This window comes from Rhinopithecus roxellana, chromosome 3 (genome assembly GCF_007565055.1).
Source record: "Rhinopithecus roxellana isolate Shanxi Qingling chromosome 3, ASM756505v1, whole genome shotgun sequence".
NCBI lineage: Eukaryota > Metazoa > Chordata > Mammalia > Primates > Cercopithecidae > Rhinopithecus > Rhinopithecus roxellana.
The window spans coordinates 29,679,407-29,689,617 of NC_044551.1; the positions used below are offsets into that span (position 1 = coordinate 29,679,407).

The 10,211-nt window shown below is 32.5% G+C and overlaps 1 pseudogene; it reads right to left on the bottom strand.

The window, feature by feature from the left end:
- Positions 1-8,020: 8,020 nt before the first annotated feature.
- On the bottom strand, positions 8,021-9,161 carry LOC115896344 (annotated as a pseudogene).
- Positions 9,162-10,211: the final 1,050 nt, after the last annotated feature.

The window sequence follows — 10,211 nt, forward strand, 5'->3', positions numbered from 1 at the left end:
AACTTCAGTTAATTCTTGCAGTACGCATGTCATCAGCTCTACATCTTGGGTATGGAAATCTGAGAAGAGATTTATAAGCCTCCATTTATATGGAAAATACATTTTTTAAAATGTAGTGCTTATTTAGACATGGATGCTTCTTGAGTTCTATCATTTAAAGTGAAGGTTTGCTTATAATGTGCTGTCTGGAAAATAGCTAATTAGAACAGAGAACTGATTGCAAAACGAATTGCACTGTTTAAATGTAATATCCATTTTGCTTGTTTCTTTATTTTTTAAATTTTGTTTTTCTTTGTTTCATTTTCTTCCCTTTGAAAAAAGAAAATCCTGCCAATCAATAAATGTATTATCGGAACTCTTAAAAACGGGCTAAAGCTACTTAAAACAGTTTGTGATAGCCAACATTTTATAACCACAGTTTCCTTTTATTTTCTTGAATATGAAGTAACAATAATAACAAACAATAACAACAATAGCTAGTGCTTATTGTTCCAGGCTTGTGTGGAGTAATTTATTCAATCCCTTGGAGTTATGTTTTTATTCCCATTTTATGGATGAGAAATATGAAGTACGGAGAGGTTATTTAACTTACCAATGGTTCTATGGGCAGTAGTGACAGTAATTGAAACTAGTAGGATTCAAGATCAAGCAGTTTAATTTAGAGCCAACATGCTTATCTCTATAGAATTTGTATGAGAATGATAATAATTACTTGAGTATGCAAATAATTACTCTAGTATGACATAACATAAAATAGGAAAACATACTGACTAGGAAACTTTTATAACCTAAGTTCCAGTCTTCAAAATTACCAACTAATTTGATTAAATGTTAGTGTTACAGTTTACTAAATATCTAAACTCCTCCAAATTTAACCTCTAACTTCATCAAAGAAGTTTCTTACTTTCTTAATAAGGCATATCATTTTTAATTGTTCTACCTTGAGGCTATAAAATTATTATGACTTTTATGGTTTTATTAAAATCTGTGATTAAAAAAGCCAAAGTATTTTGAAACATCTCATTTATATTATTATTAGCAAAGCTCACTGAGACATGAAATGACATGTTGGTAACAAACAGAAGATGAAACTGTAAAATCCTGACCAGTTCTCTTCAGTAAGGTTCTTACAAGGCTCCTGCTGTGCACCTGTGTCAAGAAGTCTGATTCTGCCAAGATGATTGAATGCTAAAATGTTAAACCAGGCTATTGGCAATTTAAAATTATACACTGAATCCCTCTGTGAATATTTGCAGCTTCAACTTCCAGTTTTAATTTACTCCAGTGAGCAATTCTCCCATTAAAGACTCAATATTTGTTAGACCACTGTAATAAAACCTTCAAACATTTTGCCTCCAAATACAATATTTGCTTCAAATAAACTTTTGGTATTAATTCATCACTCATGTGTTATAAAATATGTTAGGCAGGTAATTAGGGTTTTCTTTTAGCTCCCTGTGAGCCTCCAGTAGCATAAACAAAGTACAAAGTAAGGAGAAAAAAATGCCTAATTAATTAAACAGATGTGGGAAGAGATTGCTGCATAAACACACACTCACATATACCTATATACACATAAGTTAATATACTTTGGGTTGACAAAATACATTTTCTTCGGCAAATTAACTTATCAAAATGTAACGTGACAAAAAAATTAAGACATATTCTGGTTATGAATATGGTACCATAGCATGTAATTTTTATTTCCTCAGAAGGAAGTATGGCAATGCATCCTATTCCATAAGTAAAGAATAGTAACTGAGGCCATTTTTCTTTCTCTCAATTTCAGCCACTGTTACCTAGGAAGAAATAAATGGTTCTTGAATCTAATTTTCAACTTTTCTAAGCATTTTTCTTGTTCTTCCTAGAGAGCTTTAGGAACATTTTTTAGTGAATAGCTTACTAAATGGCAAATTTACATGACCAGTTTTAATTACATATTGAAATGAAATGTAAAGATACCTGATTAAGTTGATAAAAAAATTAAATTTAACCACCGTTTTCTCAGCTTTTTTCAGTTTCCAAATTATGTATGTCATCACTGGTTGATGTTTCTAATCTTCTTATATACTAATTCTTTTCAAAAATATGCTCTACATTTCTACTTTTGATTTTCCTGAAGGATTATATTCAATTATTTTCATTCCCTTGTTATTTTTGTGCTTTCCTTTTTATTTATTTGTAATTTCCTTTTATATCAGTGATAAATATATTTAAACAAAAAAATCTCTGAATCTCCATTTGGATTTGAATGTATTAAGTAATGATTATAAAGTATAAATAGCCAAATAGCCAAATAACTGATATATTTAATGTTTTCCATTTTTAGAACTAAAGTATATCGCTAGTCACTTTTACAGGCTTTCTCATTGTTCCTTTTATTCTGCTTTGAGAATTTTCTTAATTCTAATTCTTCTTTAATTTTCAGTGGAAGGACACAGCAGCTGATAGATTCTCCACTGTAGAGATAGTTGATTTGAGGATTTTTTTTTCATTTAAATTATGCTTTCTATTATACATTCTAATAGATTTCCAAAATTCTAACCTGCCATTTATTACCTATGATACTATTCTAAATGGGACTCAAATATTCTTCAAGATAATTCAAGAACATTAGGTCATTGCTATTTCACACATACACCTTAGAGTATAATATCATACTTTAGCCATTAGTTTTACTATCATTGGAAAATAGATTTTGGAGCTATTTCCAAGCTTTTTGAACTCTTCAATAAAAGATTTATTATATCAATAATGAAATAACCTCATAGAGCAGGAGTTCAGAACATCAAGTTTAAATTCTGCTTTATGATATACATTTTTTTCCGTTTCCTAGTAATATTTGCTAAAGGAATCTTTTTTCTGTCCCTTATTGATTCCACTGCATCTACTACTATTGAAATCCTACTATCAAAGAATTCACATAAAAGGTAACTCATATATATCAATATTGACAAGTTTCTTTTTCCTTGACAGATAGTGTAAGGCCTTCATGTGTTTGAAAAAAAAAAAATTAATACCACTGAATTAAGTGGAGTTGCTGTGGAAACATAGGGAAACATAAAGTGAATTCCATGATTTAGAAGAAAAAAAAGTAATCTATGCCTAAAATATCAGTGGTGTAATTATCGGATTTGAAAATAATCCTCTGCCTAGTACATTTATGCTGTGCTTCACGTGTGAACCATTTAAAAGATTTATATAACAAGTTTCACAAATTCTGCATGCCAAAGTTCAGATAAATCCAACATGATATGAACATAAACAACTGGCTATACATAAAAAATTGTATACATATACCTATAAAATGTATCTACATAGATATACAAAAGTCTGCAGAGAAGACAAATTATATATATATATATATATAGAGAGAGAGAGAGAGAGAGAGAGAGATTTACATGTTTGAATCCACTGAAATTAGGAAAGTTCTAGTGTATACCTATACTTTTATTACTGCCTCCAAATTTTGGGAGCACCAACTAATCCTGCCTTTTGGCTATTGACTTCATTTCACAATACATACAAGATAATGTTCTAGTCTGGAGTCAAAAAGAAAAGATTACTTCTGATATACAGATAGAGCTTAGGCGGGTACTTCATTTTAAGATACCCATGAACAAAACATCTCTCCTCTTTGTCTGTTAGACTCAACAATTTAGAAATTAACTTACTAAAGATTATTTGACAGTGATTGCTTCCCAAATGAAGTCAACAAGCTCCTCAGTATCTTCACAGTGCTGCAGTAGCCACTTTATTTGCTCTCAACCAAAGCCAACACAACCCTTTCAAAACAAACAACATATCCACCTTAAGCTGCAATAGCTCCAATTATTTACACTTAAGATTCATGGCATCTATCTCTCTTGTTTTTTGTTTAGTAATATTCTGGTTAGATTTTCTCATTTAATAAGCTCATCACCTAAAAATAAGATCTGCTTTACTAGACCAATAGTTGGTATCAACCTGGGTGAATCCAAACCTCAGCAGACAAATATCCCTATATCCTAGCCTCTTGAGTGATTTGATCTGATCCTTCATTTTCCACAGCCATATCTGAATTTTATCATTATTGGCAACTGTTCTTCCTCTGGTATCTGAAATTCAAAACTCTTACAATCTAAGTACAATTATGCATCCTATTCTCACTCTTTTATTTCTATTCTACTCTAGTTACTAACCTCATTAAATCTTATTCATTTACCTATGCTCTTCAACTTCTGATCTATCAGTATCAACCAATCTTTACTGATATCTTTCTTTGTTTACATACCATAGTCCATCACATTTACAATAACTTGATATTTCAATGGTGAACTTTATTGACTCATTGTCAATGTTGGATATGGCAAAACTCAACCTTGAAGTAACTTAACTAGAAAATATTATCTATAACCTTAGTATTTGTAGCAAGGCTGGAGAAGATAACAATCATACATTATTAATTTTTAACTTTAAACTCCACTGCTATCTTAGCCTTGCCACACAATTCATAATTCCTAGTTAGCACTAACTCCCATGTTGCTCAGCAACTTTTATAACCTTGTGCACTCTCTTAAATATAAGTAATTTCCATTTACATCATGTTCCTTCGAGGTATATATGAGCATAAACACATCTTAAAGGAATTAAATGGCCACCTCTGGCTTTCTAAAAGATTTTAACACTAATATGAAGCAGTGCAAATAATTTTTTTTTGTAGATCACTTGAAGGGTGACACTCTTCTGTCAGAACTAAGTTCTATTTTTATTGAATATTATAATATTAGATAGCCCAATTTTAAATAATCTAAATATTTCTGAGCACTAAAATGAAAATATTCAAAATGTATTAATCACATTCAGTCAACAAATTATGAAAGAACTTTAAATAATTTGGCTTCAGTGACTTGCCATTTTTAAAGAAGTCAAAACCATCAAAAGAAGAACATAATTAAAAACATTTATATGGAGTTAATTTTAAATTTTTTTAGTAGGAGCAATAAAAAAGCTTGGATTGGAAATTTGATGAAATTAAATATGTTAGGGGTTCAGTTAAAGTTCATCAAGAAATGAACAATTAAGTTAAAATTTTGATAGATCAGTATCAGGTCCCATTGATGTGTCTACTCTTTTTTTATTCATCATACCAACAAATATTAAAGCAACAAATTTAATAGCTAAGTTAGGAAGCAAGCTACATGTGCTATAGCTGTGCTTGTTTGTAGTGGACAAAATGAAAATACTGAGAAGGCACACTTCACCTCGGATGATCTTTTTAAAATGTCTATTTTTATTTTTACTAAACAAATATCTGTACTTATGGGGCATGATGTGATGTTTTGATATATGTGTATATTGTGGAATTTTTAAGAGAGTAAAATGGTAGTTATCAGAGCCTGGGGAGGTAATGGGGAGATGTCAATCAAAGGGTACAAAGATTCATTTCGACTGCAGAAAGAAGTGTTTGAAATTTACTGCATAATATGGTGACAATAGTTAATGACATAATGTATACCTCTCAGGATCTGATATCTAAGTTGGTAACAACTCTTTTCTGTTGTTCTTGAATTTAGCCCTTTAATTATTGCTGGTTACAACATCTAGATTACAAATATTTATGCATTCTTCCAGTCCTCTCCACCTATTATTTCTTGAGTCCAGAAAGACAAACCTAAAAGAATGTACACTACAATAGCTCCTGTTCATTAATTTAAAGTAAGGACACTTTTCATCTCTATAAAATTAAAATGACTGTTCACAAACTGTAATAAATCTCAAATAATTTAATGATTTTGAAGGTAGAATTTCTGTTTGCACTATTCATTTTTGAAGAAATTTAACTAAATTAGATGTAAAGCATAATATTAATTGATAACTTTGGGGAATGACTAATCTACTCCTATTACCAAGTCAATTAAACCTAATGGGTATTAACACTGGTTTACATAACTGTGTTGTTAACACAGCAAGTCAAAACTGAACAAATTGAAAATGAGTTTTAATAGTAAATTAGACTATTTGCCATTTTGTACTAAAGAAGTTTTGGGAAGTATACAATTTATAAAGTGATTGGAGAACTTGACATTTTCTACCATATGTTACTATTACTTAGTTTTGAGGTACAGGACTTTCAGTAGATACAGGGAAGAAATTTATGATTTTCTATAATAGTGATTATAATTTATTGAGGCTTACCAAGTATTAATTACTGTTCTAAGCTCACACACATGCTCTTACTTGAACATTACACAAATATTCTTAGGTAGCACATATCTGTAATTCAAATAAATTTAGGCTTAAAGCATTTAAGTAATTTGACAAAAGTTAAATTCCGAGCAAAATGAGAACTAATATATAATCTCATACTTGTGCCAACAAATTATTATAGCTTTTTTCTACTATGCTAACTAGTTTTTACATAGCTATATGTATATTATTCATTTGTGTATATAATAAAATGTATAATATTCATTTTCACAAAAAAATAGATTTCAACTGCTAAAACTCCCTCCTGTGAAAACTATAACTTTTACTTGTTTTATGTGACTATGCAAGATCTGGGAGAAAACAAAGATGTACAATATCCAGATTGGTAGTCAAGCCTAAGCATTAAAGTTTGAGGAGCTGAATATTATATAGCAGAAGGGGAAGCATAAGATTATGCATGTTAAAGGGACAAACACTTGTAGTAAATTGTTTTATTTTGCCGAATATTCTGATTCAGAGACAAATCTTGCAATTTATATCACCAGATGTGAAAGTATGAATGCAATATTTAAAGCTGTAGCAGTTGTTGGCTGTCAAATTTAAGTGTCATTAAAGATATATTGTTTTTGATTTCTAAATTTTAGAAAACTCTGTTGCTAAAAACAATGCTAAGTAATTTTTAAATCAAATGGATAACATCCAATCTTATTGGGGCAGTAAATATACTCACCAGCTACTGTTACAGAATTCTATACAACATTGCATAGACTAATATCCTTCTAAAGTTGCACCCATCCTAATTCCATAAATCTGTAAATATGTTAACTCACACAGCAAAAGGACCTTGGTCTAGGAGATTAAGTTAAGCATCCTGAGGTGTAGTTATGGACCCGGGTTATTCAGATGGGACTATTGTAATCATGAAAGTTCGTATAAGATGCCAGCAAGAAGGTCAAAGAGAAGGAGAAGTAACAATGGATGCAAAGACTGTAGATATGCAAGGAAGTGCCCACTCGCCAAGTAATGCAGACAGCCTCTGGAAACCAGAAAAGACAGAAAAATTCACTTTCTCTTAGAGTTTCCAAAAGAAACTCAGACCTCTTGGCACCTTGATATGAAAACTTCTGACTTTTGAAAGTGTAAGATAATAAATTTATATTTTTTAAAACTACCAAGTTTGTGGTAATTTGTTACACATCAATAGGAAACTAATAAAAAGTCTAAATTATTTTCTAACCCTATAAAGAATCTCCAGTTTTTAGCAGTCAGTAAGAATACTGCTCAGATCTTATTATGAAATTCTGTCAGGACTTGCTTCTTGACATAGCAATGAAGTACATATGATGGCAAGAGTCCAAGTCTTGGAAAGTAGTAAGCTGTGGTTAGCCCTTTTTGTCAGGATTCTCTGAGTCTCTTTTCTGTCTGTTCTTGGTTTTTGCTCATTGTAAAACTTGTCTGATCTAATTATCTTCAGGTTACAAGGTTGAGTCTGTTACTTCTAAACAGTCTTTAGTCTTGGTTGAGATAGCACACCAATGGAAGGTCAAAACAGTATCTTGGTAAAGTGTGAAAAAGTTCCAACTTTTATTTTTCCAGAGAAGTATTCAAAAAATATAAATGGTGTTTTGATAGTATACCTAAAAACATCTCAGTCTTGTCCTGCAAGCAAGTTATCTCTCCTCTCCTTGGAGTTCCTGAGAAATGGGAAATCAATTAATGCTTTATTAAAAATGAGCCTAATGCCCATACCCAAATGTCATATAGTAGGATCAACATCAGTGATTAAGACCAAAAATTTAAGCTAGACTTTCCAGATTTTTAAGGCCTGTATTCAAAGTACATTTATAACTACATTCTCAGCAGCCACCTAAAGAAAGGAAAAGAAACAAAGGATTCTAATAAATTAGTCTATTTTCTCTAAAAATACAATATGGCAACAAAATAAAGAATAGGATTTTTAAAAAAGGATAATGTGCCTGATCTGCCTTGAAGAACCAGTTCTGCCTTGATTTATTCATCCTGCGTGTCAGAGAGGAATGTAAATTAAGAAATACTATATAGATTTATGCTTTGTAATAATAGCAGCCTAGCCAACTAGTCACATGTCCAAGTTAATGTTCTTGAACTTTGAATTATCAGATTCACACTTCTTCCTTCTTTTGGCAAAAGAGAAAACAGGTGAGCAATGACAGACCTTTAGGAAATAAAGATCTGGAAAAACTTCTGTCTATGATATATATCAATTGATATGTCAATTGCAAAACAGAGGAAAACATGTTGAATATATTGATCAACTTAGAATTTTACATAATACCTATTGTACTAGACCATCCTTGCAATGCTATAAAGAATATTAAGACTTGGAAATTTATAAAAGAAAGAAGTTTAATTGGCTTACAGTTCTGCAGGCTATACAGAAAACATAGGGGCATCTGCTTCTGGGGAGGCCTCAGGAAGCTTACACTCATGGCAGAATGTTGTAATGCTACTGCCACATCTGTGGCATCTTTTGCACTTGTTCAAATTAAGGATAGTCGCTGTCATCCCTACACCAGGCTTGGGCTTCTTCTGCAGACACCTACTGTTCGCTATGTCAGTCTTGTTACCCAAAATCACAAAAGGAAAGCTTTTGAGTCCTTCCATATCAGCGAAATATATGAATTCTTTCTTCCAGTTACTCAAGTTCTGGAAGCTTTGGAATTGTCAACACTAAAAGTAAGGAGGCAGCAGTCACAGCCTCTGTAAAATGGCATCCTCAGGCTTCAGAATCGCTCCTGACCTGCTGTGTCCCAATTCTACATGGTACCAAAATATCTATCCACTTCCAAATCTTTACTTAAAAATTCCACACCTATTGTATGGAAGAGCTGGGTATCAAACTTACTAGTTACACATATGTTCATAAGGCAACTCTTCCCAACTCCACCATCTCCAAAGAGAATTACCTTAAAAAGTGATGATTTTCCTGCCATTGTTAATCTCAAGAGCTTTGGTTTCAGAACTCTTAATTGTTCAACTCAATCATCATTATCTCCTAGTGTTGTTGAAAAGATTCACTCAAATGACAGGGAGAAAGTATTTCATCACAATGCCAGGCTCATTATAGGAGTGCAAGAAATTTCTCATGGCCACACAGACCTCTGGGCTGGCCCATCTGAGTGCAATGAAATAGAAAGAGGGTTGGGACCTGCCGAGCAGAAGGTGGAAGTGGTAGAGATGTCAGGCTCTGGCTCCAGTGGCTGCCATCAGGTGCAGAGGAAATAACATGGCCACTAGCTTGGGTCGGCTGCCACACATTTTTAAACAACAAGATCTTGCAAGAACTTACAAACAATGGGGAGGACAGTCTCAAGGGGATGATGATGCTAAACCATTCATAAGAAACCCACCCCCATGAGCTAATCATCTCCTACCAGGCCCACTTCCAACACTGGAGATTACAATTCAACATGAGATTTGGGAAGGGACACATATCCAAACTATATAACCTACTATGGGTATATTAATTATAACAAAAATAAAATTAAACTGCATCCTTGGATAAGGAAAATAGAAGAAGTTACATTATAAAAAATACTTCAACATCTTTTTGAAAAGCAGAAATTGAATAGAAAATAGATACAGTGTAGCTAATTTTTCAAACAAGAGTATCAAGTGAAAGGGCTAGCCATGAAGAACTCTCATAAAAAACTTGCTAATTATTTCCATAGAATTCTGAGTTTTTGATTTTGCTGGCGAGTTCTAGAATGGAAAACATGAACTTATTTTCTTTGTTTCTTTTTTTTTTTTAATTTTTCTCAGACGGAGTCTCACTCTGTTGCCCAGGCTGGAATGCAGTGGCATGATCTCAGCTCACTGAAACCTCCGCCCCCCCAGGTTCAAGTGATTCTCCTGCCTTAGCCTCCTGAGTAGCTGGGATTACAGGCGTGTGCCACCATGCCCGGCTAATTTTGTATTTTTAGTAGAGGCGGGTTTTCACCATGTTGGCCAGGCTGGTCTCGAATTCCTGACCTCGTGATCCG